Here is a 13201-nt window from a genome sequence, read left to right as displayed (position 1 = left end):
ACTTACAAATGCAATAGCCCAAGGTGACTGCGTTTGGTGTCCAACACTTTCTCCTAAAGGTACCTTCACACTGAACAACTTAACAATGATAACGACAACGATCCGTGACGTTGCAGCGTCCTGGATAGCGATATTGTTGTGTTTGACACGCTGCAGCGATCAGGATCCTGCTGTGACATCGTTGGTTGGAGCTAGAAGGCCAGCACCTTATTTCGTCGCTGGATCACCCACTGACATCGCTGGATCGGTGTGTGTGACGCGGATTCAGCGATGTCTTCACTGGTAACCAGGGTAAACATCGGGTTACTAAGCGCAGGGCCGCGCTTAGTAACCCGAAGTTTACCCTGGTTTCCAGTGTAAATGTAAAAAAAACAAACAGTACATACTTACATTCCGGTGTCTGTCGCATCCCCCGGCGTCCGCTTCCCTGCACTGTGTCAGCGCCGGCCGGCCGTAAAGCAGAGCACAGCGGTGATGTCACCGCTCTGCTTTAGTGCCGGCGCTTACACAGGATGCAGGAGGAGTGCAGGGAAGTGGATGCCGGGGGACACGACAGACACCGGAATGTAAGTATGTAGTGTTTTTTTTTTTTTTCACATTTACACTGGTAACCAGGGTAAACATTGGGTTACTAAGCGCGGCCCTGCGCTTAGTAACCCGATGTTTACCCTGGTTACCCGGGGACTTCGGCTTCGGCACAACGACGAAACAGCGACGCTGCAGCGATCGGCATCGTTGTCTATATCGCTGCAGCGTCGCTTAATGTGACGGTACCTTAAGATTTGGCTGCCTCAGCTGTTAACTGGACACACTCTCAATTTCCTTCCATCACCAGTAATGACTGTGATCTGAGTGGAACCATCATGTCATTGCGGTGCTCAGATCACACTAATCAGCAGAGAGCATTTACCAGATCCAGAACCAAGGTTGCAGCAGTGATTTCATCCAGTAACTAAGTCATCACCGTAGCCCGGGGGCCCACACCTGAGGAGTGCTCACCAGTAATTATTGTGATCTGTGTGAATCAGTCATGACATTGCGGCTGCAGCACTCAGATCACCGTAATTACTGGTGATTACTTATCAGATACAGACACCAGTACCGATGTGGTGAGTTCATCCAGTGATGGAGTACATGTCACTTGATGAAATCACTACAGCTCTGGTGCCCTTACCTGATGAGCACTCAACATAATTGCTGTGATATGAGAATTGTAACGACATGACTGCTATGCTCAGATCATAGTAACGTATTTGTTAGTTGTATTTGTTTCTGCGAAAGCTGTGTACTTGAGATAGCTGATCCCAGAAACAGATACTAACATTTCTTTTCAGAGATCAGAGCAGTCATATTATTGAGGCTGCAGTTCTCAGATCAGAGTAATTACTCAGTACAACAGTCAACATTACATCACACATGTAAGGATTAGATATACAGCATCAGATAAACATCAGAAGAATAGGTAAGGAAAGACATATCTGAACTTATTTCAGAGCTATATACAGAAATTACTGTAGATCCAAACGGACAACTATTATGGTCCCTTTTTTTTTCCACCGAGAACAGAAGAGCTTCATGTTTTTTCCACTTCTGAATGAGTAAAAAAACTAACTATCAGAGAAAAAGTGTAGTAGAAACATGGCGAGATGCAAGGAGAGGGACGAAGGAGATTACCACGCTGAGAATGTGTAGCTGGAAATTTGGCCAGGAGTTCCTCCTAAGGGTGCCACAGAAAGATAGACAAGAAAGACAAGACAAGTTGATGGATATTGTTTGGTATTGCAACTTCGCTGCATACAATTAAATGGGGCTAATCTGCAGCACCAAAAACAATTATGGACATAATTTTTTGCTGCTTTTGGAAAAAAATATCAGCTACTTTTGTATGTTCTTCAATCATTTGAAAGACTTAGGATACTGTCACACAGTGGCACTTTGGTCACTACAACGGCACGATCCGTGACGTTCCAGCGATATAGTTACGATCTCGCTGTGTCTGACACGCTACTGCGATCAGGGACCCCGCTGAGAATCGTACGTCGTAGCAGATCGTTTGAAACTTTATTTCGTCGTCAAATGTCCCGCTGTGGCGGCATGATCGCATCGTGTAACAAAGGTATGCACGATATTCCCAATGTCCCGTATGAGTTCTACATCGCAACTACGTCATGAAATTATCGCTCCAGCGCCGTGCATTGCAAAGTGTGACCGCAGTCTACGACGCTGGAGCGATAATCAAGCGACGCTGCAACGTCACGGATCGTGCCGTCGTAGCGACCAAAGTGCCACTGTGAGACAGTACCCTAACATGGTCTAAATGGGTTTTTGTTCTTTTCTGCTGTTCAGGGTCAACCTGAATCCACGGAGTATTTCCACAATGAAAACCTATCAGCACTAGTAGGAAACCTCTTTGCTGCTGGAATGGAGACCTCGTCAACCACCCTGAGATGGGGACTTCTACTGATGATAAAATACCCTGAAATTCAAAGTAAGAAAAACATTTAGAAAACACAGTACAATATTTATCCAGGATTTCCAGGGACATTATGAGAAATAAATATGAACTTGTACATAAAATATTTTATCTCCCCCCCCCCATTTTTAATTTTGTGGCTTTATTTTATATTTTTATTTTGTGGATAGAAATGAGGGAATATATTGAAGTTTGAGTTGCTAACTTTGCTGGATTTTCCCATGAAATTTGATTAACATCAAATCAATTCATGGGCAACTGGAAGTAGCCAAAAGCCTCCTATTTCCATGAAAATTGTATGTCACTATTCTCTTTTATTCACATGCTAATCGTCTTCAATGATGTGCTGTCATACGCTATTTTTACAATTTATTTAGTGCTGTACGATTTCTTCTCCCTATCACTAAGTTGTAAGCTGTGACGTTATCTTAATACTCAGATTCACCTCAAAATGGCTGCTACATTCCCTGCCTCTGCTTTTATACAAACTGTAATAGTCCCTCCTTATTGGCTGTGCTATTCCATGTGATGGGATTCAATTTTCTGCAGCATGTAAAATATCAGAAGCCATTTAAGGGCATTCATGCAAAAAGGGTTGTAACTTCTTTGAATCCTTAAAAAATGAACACAAATTAAATTTCTAACAAAAGTATTAGCTCGTTTACAGCCATAAAATAATATATTTAAGAAGTAAAATGTGTTATTTTTAAAACCACAGTCTGCAATATTTTGATTGTTTACTTTTTCATAAGTGGACAAATAAAAAAAAATTCATAATATTTTATTTTCTGATGACAGGATCTCTTTACACTATTTTTTTCCTGTGCTGATACCATCTCATAAGTTAACATTGAGATTTATTTGTTGATGCCCAGCTTTATGGACATAAATATGTGACATCTTATTCCTTCCTTGGTAGAGAAAGTCCATAGTGAAATTGAGCGAGTGATCGGATCGGCCCAACCTCAAATGGAGCATCGGAAAGAAATGCCGTATACAGATGCCGTCGTTCATGAGATTCAGCGGTTTGGGGACATTGCTCCTAATAGTGTCCCACATGCAACTTCTGAAGATGTCACATTCAGAGGGTATTTTTTTCCGAAGGTAGGAAGCAGAGATCCGCTTCATCCAAGATTCCTTTAAGCCACTGTTCCCCAAAGCCAGTCCTCAAGAGTCACCAACAGATCATATTTTTAGGAATTCCTTACTATTTTCACCTGGGCAATACTAAAGACATTCTGAAAACATGACCTGTTGGTGGCTTTTATGGACTGGAAACAGGTAACACTTCTCTAAACAGAGGCTTAGCTAAGGGCAGGGCTAGGGCAAACTTTAATCATGTATACCTGATTCTTTTCTCCACAGGGCACAGTTGTTTTCCCACTGCTCCACTCCATACTCCGAGATAAAGTTTATTTTGAGAAACCAGATGACTTTTATCCAGAACACTTTCTGGACTCTAATGGAAATTTCAAGAAAAATGAGGCCTTCATCCCTTTCTCAATAGGTAACATTTATAATGATTGTCTTTCTCAAATAATCCCTCCTCCTCCCATCAAATGTTTTATCCTCTTAATGCATTGGAGTCATCAGAGTGAATGGCATTATCTTTTTACAATTGCTCATTTTGCCTTTCTACCCAGATAATTCTCCTCTTTTCCATTAGCCCTATTACATTACGTGAGTAAAACAGACTAGCTGATTAGAACACACTAGCTAATTTCTGATGAAAATCTGATCCAGCACCACTCTTGGAAATTGGTGCTTTATTCATTTTTAAAAAACTGGTATGAGACCTCGGGGGCAGGGTCACCAACTTGTTTTTTATTTTTTTGAACCACTTATCAAAAAATCACAGACAGACACTATTTTTTTACAGACACACTGGAATACCGTAAGAAATGATTATGATAAGTGATGTCTACCGCCCAAAATTGAGATATGAAGACCTCAGCCGCATTTACCGTAAATTGATAACTACAGTCAAAATATTCTGTATATGTTTCTCACGGTCGTCTTTAATTTTTTTTTATGCACAGGTCAAGAAAGTGCCTTATTTTTACAGACTGTCCTGGATTATATAATAAAAGTCTAGATGACCCAGTCTCACTAGACTTGTGCACAGCTGTTAGAACTCTTCACCTTTGCAGTATGATTTTAACACTGCGTTAACTATTTGCTTCTTTTTTTTCCAACACACATTTTGTAGTTTTTCGATTTCACCATGACGTGTTTTTTCCGTATTTCTACAGCTAGAATAATGTTTAAAAGAAGATATTATCTGGGTAGAACGATTTACAAAAATCAGTGTATAACAATGTAGCGTAGCATTATTAGTGAATGGGGGTGTCAGGTAAGCCTAGATGACCTACATTACCCTGTACATTTCTTATTCAACAGGCAATTTTACAATTTATTAAATTATATTCTTTAACCTCTAGCTGACCAGGTGATTTTCAGATTTTGGGCTTTCGTTTTTTCTTCTCCTGTTTTTTTCAAAAGCTATAACTTTTTTTTTACTTTTCCATCCACACAGCCAAAAGCGTATGGAAAAACGTGGCTTGTTTATCGTGAATTTTAATTTTGAATAACATACCGTAGTTATTTTTAAATTTATCAATGTACTGTAAAACAAGAAAAAAAATCCAAGTGAGGTGATATTGTTCAAAAGAAAAAAAAGACGCAATTATTTTTTTCTTGCACGCCATTCACTATTATAAAAAAATTACTTGTCAATACATTTTTTTCCAGGTAAACACAATTAAGGCATTACCAAGCTTGTATCATTTCTTGCTTGTGTCACCATTTTTCTTGACCCATAATGTTTTCGATTTTCTGCTAATAGAGGTACAGTAGGCGAGGGCTTGTTTTTGCATGGCAAACTGACACTATTATTGATACCATTTTGTGGGGATAGGATTTTTTGATCACTTCCTATTGCACTTTTATTCAGGTATTGTGGCAAAATAAAAATGCAATTAGTTTTTTTGTTTTTTTCATGACATTTACCAATTGGGTCAATTATTTTTGTTATTTTGACAGATTAGACTACTACAGACGCAGTGATACTAAATGTGTTTCGTTATTTCAAAAAATTTTATTTAGAAGGGTAAAGATTCAGCAAGTACAATCTCATTAGTCAAGAGATCGACCAGATCCTTAACATTATCAAACTTAGGTAGCAATAACCCACAATGTGGATGTAGTGACTCTAGGGAGCACATTGTAGGAGATGTACTATATGTGATACCTAAACGGTAAAGGAAACGAAAGAGGGAGAAAAGGAGAAGAGAGGCTGAACTATTATGGCCATCATTGGTCATCGAGAAACCAATACATGGTAAGCAAGTACTGTAGGAATTTTTTTTAATCGAGAGTTTCAATTCATCAGTGCATCTGGGGCGCCGTCTTAGAAATTGTCAGAAGAGGGTTGGACAGAGATCATGAAGGTGTGAGTCGGGTGTTGTGGACAGCTCTACTATAGGAAATAAACTGTCAGAGTCACGTAAATGATGTGAGTTAAGCTGTTTAACTTCCCATTTCGATTGTCAATCACAACAGATCCAAATCTTTATCCAAATGTTTCTAAAATCTTATTTCCATCCAGTTGGGATCTCTAATAATCTGCCATCTTCTAATTATATTTTCTGTTCTTTTCCCCAGGTAAACGAAGCTGTGCTGGAGAAACCTTGGCTAAGATGGAGCTGTTCTTGTTCTTTACAACATTATTACAGAATTTCACTTTCCAGCCCATACCTGGAGCCAAACTGGACCTCACCCCTGCACTGGGGTCTACAAACTCACCCAAACCTTTTGAGATCTGTGCCATATCTCGCAGATAGGCTAGACTTTCAATCACTATTGACATAGACCTGTTGTATGTCATTGTCAGGGGAGTTTCTATTAACCAGTCATAGACTGGAAACATCTGAATTTGCAGTAAGGTTTATTTTTTGTATGCAACGAGACAACCACAAATCACTTATGTGAAGATGGAATTAGGGTATCTGTCTACTGTAGATTTGCAACTGTTTTTATAGCAAATACCAGCAGAAAACAATGGAAACTGGTTATTTTCTAACATGTCTGTTGTCGAAACTAGTGCAGGCGTATAAGGAAGCTTGCCTTACTGCAAGCTCTAACTTCTTAAGAAATCTTTCCTATCGTTAGCTATTCATGAATCACTCAGTAATTGGTTGCATTCTTAAAACATTTACTACAAGCACTAAGCTCCTAATGGAAATATATATGACTGTATAATTAATCACATGAAAATTCTTATAACAATAATTATAACAATAATAGCTATTATTGAAAAAGGTTCTCCACAAAGTGCCCTCTGCCAGTGCATCTATTGATGGTTTATCCTTAAGAAAGGTCATCAATATCAGATTAGCGGGGGTCAGCTGGTACCCTTATAAATCACTGTTTGCAACCCCTGCACTGGCCCAATGAGCACAATATACAGAGGAAGAACAGCATAGTGCTGTTCACTGGTTAGAGGCCAATTGCAAGTACTGCACATACAGGGGCTTCTCACAAAATTAGAATATCATCAAAAAGTTAATATATTTCAGTTCTAAAGAAAAAAAGTGAAACTCATATATTATATAGAGTCATTACAAACAGAGTGATCTATTTCAAGTGTATATTTCTGTTAATGCTGATGATTGCGGCTTATAGCCAATGAAAACCCAAACGTCATTATCTCAGTAAATTAGAAAAATTAACGAAAAAAACACCTGTAAAGGCTTCCTAAGCGTTTATAAATGTCCCTTAGTCTGTTTCTGTAGCCCCACAATCATGGGGAAGACTGCTGACTTGACAGATGTCCAGAAGGCAGTCATTGACAGACTCCACAAGGAGGGTAAGCCACGAAAGGTCATTGCTAAAGAAGCCGGCTGTTCACACAGTGCTGTATCCAAGTATATTATTGGAAAGTTGAGTGGAAGGAAAAAGTGTGGTAGAAAAAGGTGCACAAGCAACCGGGATAACCGCAGCCTTGAAAGGATTGTTAAGAAAAAGCCATTCAGAAGTTTGGGGGAGATTCACAAGGATTGGACTGCTGCTGGAGTCATTGCTTCAAGAGCCACCACACACAGACGTATCCAGGACATGGGCTACAAGTGTCGTATTCCTTGTGTCAGCCACTCATGACCAATAGACAACACCAGAAGCATCTTACCTGGGCCAAGGAGAAAAAGAACTGGACTGTTGTCAGTGGTCCAAGGTGTTGTTTTCAGATGAAAGTAAATTTTGCATTTCATTTGGAAATCAAGGTCCCAGAGTCTGGAGGAAGAGTGGAGAGGCCACAATCCAAGCTGCTGGAGGTCTAGTGTGAAGTCTCCACCATCAGTGATGGTTTGAGGAGCCATGTCATCTGCTGGTGTAGGTCCAGTGTGTTTTATCAAAACCAAGGTCAGCGCAGCCGTCTACCAGGAAATTTTAGAACACTTCATGCTTCCCTCTGCTGACAAGCTTTTTGGAGATGGAAATTTGGTTCTCCAGCAGGACTTGGCCCCTGTCCTCACTGCCAAAAGTACCAATACCTGGTTTAAAAACAACAGTATCACTGGGCTTGATTGGCAGCAAACTCGCCTGAACTTACCCCATAGAGAATCTATGGAGTATTTTCAAGAAGATGAGAGACACAGACTCAACAATGCAGACGAGCTGAAGGCTTTGATCAAAGCAACCTGGGCTTCCATGACCCCTCAGCAGTGCCACAGGCTGATCGTCTCCATGTCACGTCGCATTGATGCAGTAATTGATGCAAAAGGAGCCCCGACCAAGTATTGAGTGCACTTACTGAACATAGATTTCAGTAGGCCAACATTTTGGATTTTATTTTGAAGCTGCTGTCATAAAGTATTCTAATTCACTGAGATATTGACTTTTGGGTTTTCATTGGCTGTAAGCCATGATCACCAACATTAACAGAAATAAACACGTGAAACAGATCACTCTGTTTGTAATGACTCTATATAATATCAGTTTCACTTTTTGCATTGAAGAACTGTAATAAATTAAATTTTTGATGATATTCTTATTTTGTGAGAAGCCCCTGTACATATTAGCTGAAGTACCTTAGTATGGCCAGTAAGCAGTGTATGTCACTATAGTGTTTCAGCTCCATGCACTGTGTATTTTACAACAGCACGCAGATAATAATAATCTTTATTTTGAGGGGTTCTAGGTGTTGCACCTCCACTTATCTGATATTGGAGACTTAAGGTACCTTCACACTCAGCGACGCTGCAGCGATACCAACAACGATGCCGATCACTGCAGCGTCGCTGTTTGGTCGCTGGAGAGCTGTCACACAGACCGCTCTCCAGCGACCAACGATGCCGAGGTCCCTGGGTAACCAGGGTAAACATCAAGTTGCTAAGCGCAGAGCCGCGCTTAGTAACCCGATATTTACCCTGGTTACCAGTGTAAAATGTAAAAAAACCAAACACTACATACTCACCTTCGCGTCCCCCGCCGTCCGCTTCCCTGCACTGACTGAGCCCCGGCCCTAACAGCAGAGCGGTGACGTCACCGCTGTGCTGTACTTTCACTTTACGGCCGGCCCTCAGTCAGTGCAGGAAGCGGACGGCAGGGGACGCGAAGGTGAGTATGTACTGTTGTTTTTTTTACATTTTACAGTGGTAACCAGGGCAAACATCGGGTTACTAAGCGCGGCCCTGCGCTTAGTAACCCGATGTTTACCCTGGTTACCACTGTAAAACATCGCTGGTATCGTTGCTTTTGGTGTCAAACACGATGATAAACGCCGGTCTGACGACCAAATAAAGTTCTGAACTTTCTTCAACGACCAGCGATATCACAGCAGGATCCAGATCGCTGCTGCGTGTCAAACTAAAAGATATCGCTAGCCAGGACGCTGCAACGTCACGGATCGCTAGCGATATCGTTTAGTGTGACGGTACCTTTACTCTATGGCTAGATCATTAATATCAAAGTCCTTGACTTTCAGGCTTGAAAGTGGCTGACTATGTCCTTCTAAAAAATAGCTAAGTTTTCTGGTACTGAGCTCTAATTTGCATACAAAGGTATAAAATCAGTCTATGTTTACATTATTGGTTACATTTTGGATGCCCTTATGGTTCATGTTGAAGATCTGCAATATACACTGCAGAGAATTAACTGCATTGAATGCGCAGGCTGCAGGTTTTGGGTTGAATGCCATGAAGTGAGCATGAAAAAAATACATTGTTAATGTCCAATATAAACATATAATAAATAATATTAATATAATATGTGTAAATAATTGTTAGGAACTGTGAACAGTAAAATTTATGAAATGATCTGTATTTTTTTTTATAATAAAAGCTAATGGCTAATACTGAAGAAGCAAAGTATGGTCCTCCAGACTGCTATAAAGATTATTACAGGCACATTCATGTGCTCCCATGGGCACCTATTGTATTTATTGTATTTGCTTACATGGCTCTATTAATTCTGCAGCACTTTACATATATCAGCACTGCTGTCCCAGTAGGGCTCACAAACTAAATTTCTTATTAATGTGTCTTTGGAAAAAAAATAAGAATTCAAAAGAAACCCACGTAAACATCTTGAAGATGATGTTCTTGGAAGGATTAGAACCCATGACTCTAGCTCTGAAAGGCAAGGTGCTAACCACTGAGTCACTGTGCTCCTTAGCCTGCAGTCCCTGTGGTGATAAAGCTGTTACTAGTGGCCACAAGCCCTACATAGCAATCAGGGTGAGAGAAAGTTTAAATCCTGGCTATTTAATAGGGATGAGAAAGCTCTAAAATGCTCGGGTGCTCGTTGCTCGATCCAAGCAATTTCTAACATTGACATGCTTGTTTTGGTTAACAAGTATACAGGGAGTCAATGGGAAAGTAGAGCTTTTTTCTGGAAGACCCTACAAAGGGGTCTGAGGGGGCCGTGAAAATGTTCAATTGGATGGGAAAAGTGACGAATGGAAAGAGAACAGCATGGGGAAACTCTAACTCCCAGATTGCTTCTGAGAACAATGGGGTTACACCTCTCCTCCACTATAAGATGTGACAATAACACATTTCATACTGACGAGAAAGTGGATTTTACAGGAAAAATTTGTTAATAACCATTTTATCCTGTATAATGATTTGTATGTAAGGCAAAATTGAAAAAGGATGTAGAAAAAATGTATAATTTAAATAAACCAAAATTGTTTTATTTATTAAAAAATAGGAAATTTTAGTTTGATTTATGATGGAAGGAAGAACTGCCAAAAGTAAGTGACTCAGATACACCCTGTATTAGACATAAAGGAGGGTTACACATTTTGTTCAAATTGTCGTGTATTGGTACTCCTAGACTCAACTATGCACTTTTGAAGGTTATATAACAAGGAAATATACTCCAGGCCATGGAATAGTTTATAGGTGAACAATATAATACCAATACATTTTTTAACAAGTTTCTTGATGATTATATGCCAAAGAAATCTATCCAAGAATATGTAATACCCTATGGATGAGAAATATAACACCGATAAGTTTTGAACAAGTCTTTTGAGGCTTTTATAACAACTAAATGAAGCCAAGTAGATGTAATACCCTATGGGTGAGCAGTATGATACCGATAAATTTTATAAACAAGTTTTGGGAAGTTTATATACCTGCGAAATATACTTCAGACCAGAGGTGTCAAACTGCATTCCTCAAGGGCCGCAAACAGGTCATGTTTTTAGGATTTCCTTGTATTACACAGGTGATAATTTAATCACCTGCACAGAATGAATCCAGCACCTTGTGCAATGCGAAGCACATCTTGAAAACACGCATGGTCTGAGGCCCTCGAGGAATGCAGTTTGACACCCCTGCTTCAGACCATGGAATAGTCTAAGATTGAGCTATATAACACCAATAAAATTTTGAACAATTTTTTGATGCTTATATAGCAACAAAATTTACCCAAGAACACGTAATACTATATGGCTGATGAATGTAATCCAGCAAAATGTTTAAATGCTTTTTTTCCATTGTTATATACAACCAAAATATGCCAGAAAGCATGTGATACCCTAACTTATCTGATCCTGAAATATTCTTGTATGCTTTTGTAAATTTTACCTACCACCATAATGCAACAAACTGTACTGGATGAGTCATTCAATTCATAAAAAAAGAAAAATATTCCGTCTCCACCATGATGGATCTTGTGCTCCTCCTCCCTCTCTTCCTCCTCATTCCCATCTTCAGGTCATCAACGCAGGAGAGATGAGACAAAGGTTGTGCAGCTGCTAGCCTCTGTTGTGTTTGCCAACAGCTCCTGTTTCTCCTCTTCCTCTTAATCAGTGTCCACTTCCTCATTGATTTCCAATCCATGCTGAGCAGATGAGATGAGGCTACACTGGATACAAATGCTCTGTGTTATATCTTCCTCCATCCCCAGTTGCTTTGCATGCAAAGCTTCATGTTTAATTGTAACCCACAACTGGTTAAGTAGGCACAGATAGTTGCGCTGACTATGGCGCCATCGAGGAGTCCTCAAAGTCTTGAAAAATTGCATAAATGTCAGCCATCCATGCCCACTCATCAGAAACTGCTGAACTACCAAGTTGAGCACATGCCAAGCATGGTAGGTGTGTGGGATTGCCAAGCTTTACAGCCACCACCAGGTTATGCCCATGACACGACCATGCCTGATTGGAGGTTCAGCAGCAAAATCTATAGATTTGTCTGGTGTGTTATTCCTTCAAGTAACTCTGCCATGGTGTGTGGTTTGTCTCCAATACAAATAAGTTTCCACTGAGCCTGTTGCTGCTTTGCAGAAGCAGTGCTGCAGAGCTTCTAGCTTCTGATTGATGTGGACGACATGCTCTGAGATACTAAATTGGAGATAGAGGATGAGTAGGAGCAGGAGAGGGTGTAGGAACTTGTGTAAGGGGTGGAGAAGAATAAAAGAAGAAGCCAGCAATCCTCAATGTCGGGAGCACATATGTCATGCCAGGGTGTGATTTGGCACCAGTCTCCACAATGTTCACCAAGTGTGCTTTCAGGGAAATGTAGCTCTTCTGGCCAAAAGCATTTGCCTACATGTGGGTCGTTAAGCAGACAATTCCAGAAAGTGTGTTGGCATGGGCATGGGTGTTCCTGTGGGTGGATGGCTGGAAATTTTATTTTTATTCCAAGACCTGGGGTAGGGACAGCGGGTCACTGGGCTGGGACAAGGAATTGGAAATGCCTGATGATGATAAGTCAGAATATGTAAGGATTGGTGCAGGGGAAGAGGCATCTGCACCGGTGTTTTGGACAAGGATTGACAATCACTTAGTACAGAGGAAGAGGCAGTAGTGTCACACGATGGCATCAATCATGGATAGAGATGAGCGAACTTGTTCAGAAAATGTTCGTCAATCTCAAATACGGCACAAACGTTGCACATTAGGATTCATGTTCGGTTTCCTGAGCATTTATCTTCAAAGTCGGCAAAACTTGGTCACAAATCAAACTAATGTGGCTTTTCTCAAAGACAGCTGGATAGCTACACATTGACACATGAGGTTATCCCTCTTGCAGTGTACAGCACTGAGCTGCAGTGAGAAAGTTTACCAGAGTTCATCAGCTGATGAACCCTTGTGACCTCTCTCAGAGCAGCTCAGCGCTAAGGTGGGAGCGATGATGCTCCTGTCAGCATATCACCGGTGGCCGGTTAGTGCAGTCCCATCTCCCAATGTGACTGTTCTATACGTGATATGCTGAAAAA

At 40.5% G+C, this 13201-nt stretch overlaps 1 protein-coding gene and 1 pseudogene across 2 annotated transcripts in view; both read left to right on the top strand.

The window, feature by feature from the left end:
• Nucleotides 1–8297, top strand: part of LOC143808718 (cytochrome P450 2B11-like) — a 51069-nt pseudogene extending 42772 nt beyond the window's left edge. Inside the window, exons 8-11 of the transcript XR_013221998.1 lie at nt 2347–2488; nt 3393–3577; nt 3839–3980; nt 6137–8297. The product of XR_013221998.1 is annotated as a cytochrome P450 2B11-like (transcript). The remainder of the gene's footprint in view (nt 1–2346; nt 2489–3392; nt 3578–3838; nt 3981–6136) is intronic.
• LOC143808719 (cytochrome P450 2C14-like) overlaps nt 1–13201 on the top strand; it is a 564240-nt gene that overhangs the window by 291484 nt on the left and 259555 nt on the right. The window lies entirely within an intron of this gene.

This window comes from Ranitomeya variabilis, chromosome 2, assembly GCF_051348905.1.
Source record: "Ranitomeya variabilis isolate aRanVar5 chromosome 2, aRanVar5.hap1, whole genome shotgun sequence".
In the NCBI taxonomy this organism is placed as follows: Eukaryota; Metazoa; Chordata; class Amphibia; order Anura; family Dendrobatidae; genus Ranitomeya; species Ranitomeya variabilis.
Note: the sequence above shows the minus strand (reverse complement) of the source record. Positions and strands in the feature narration are given on the sequence as shown.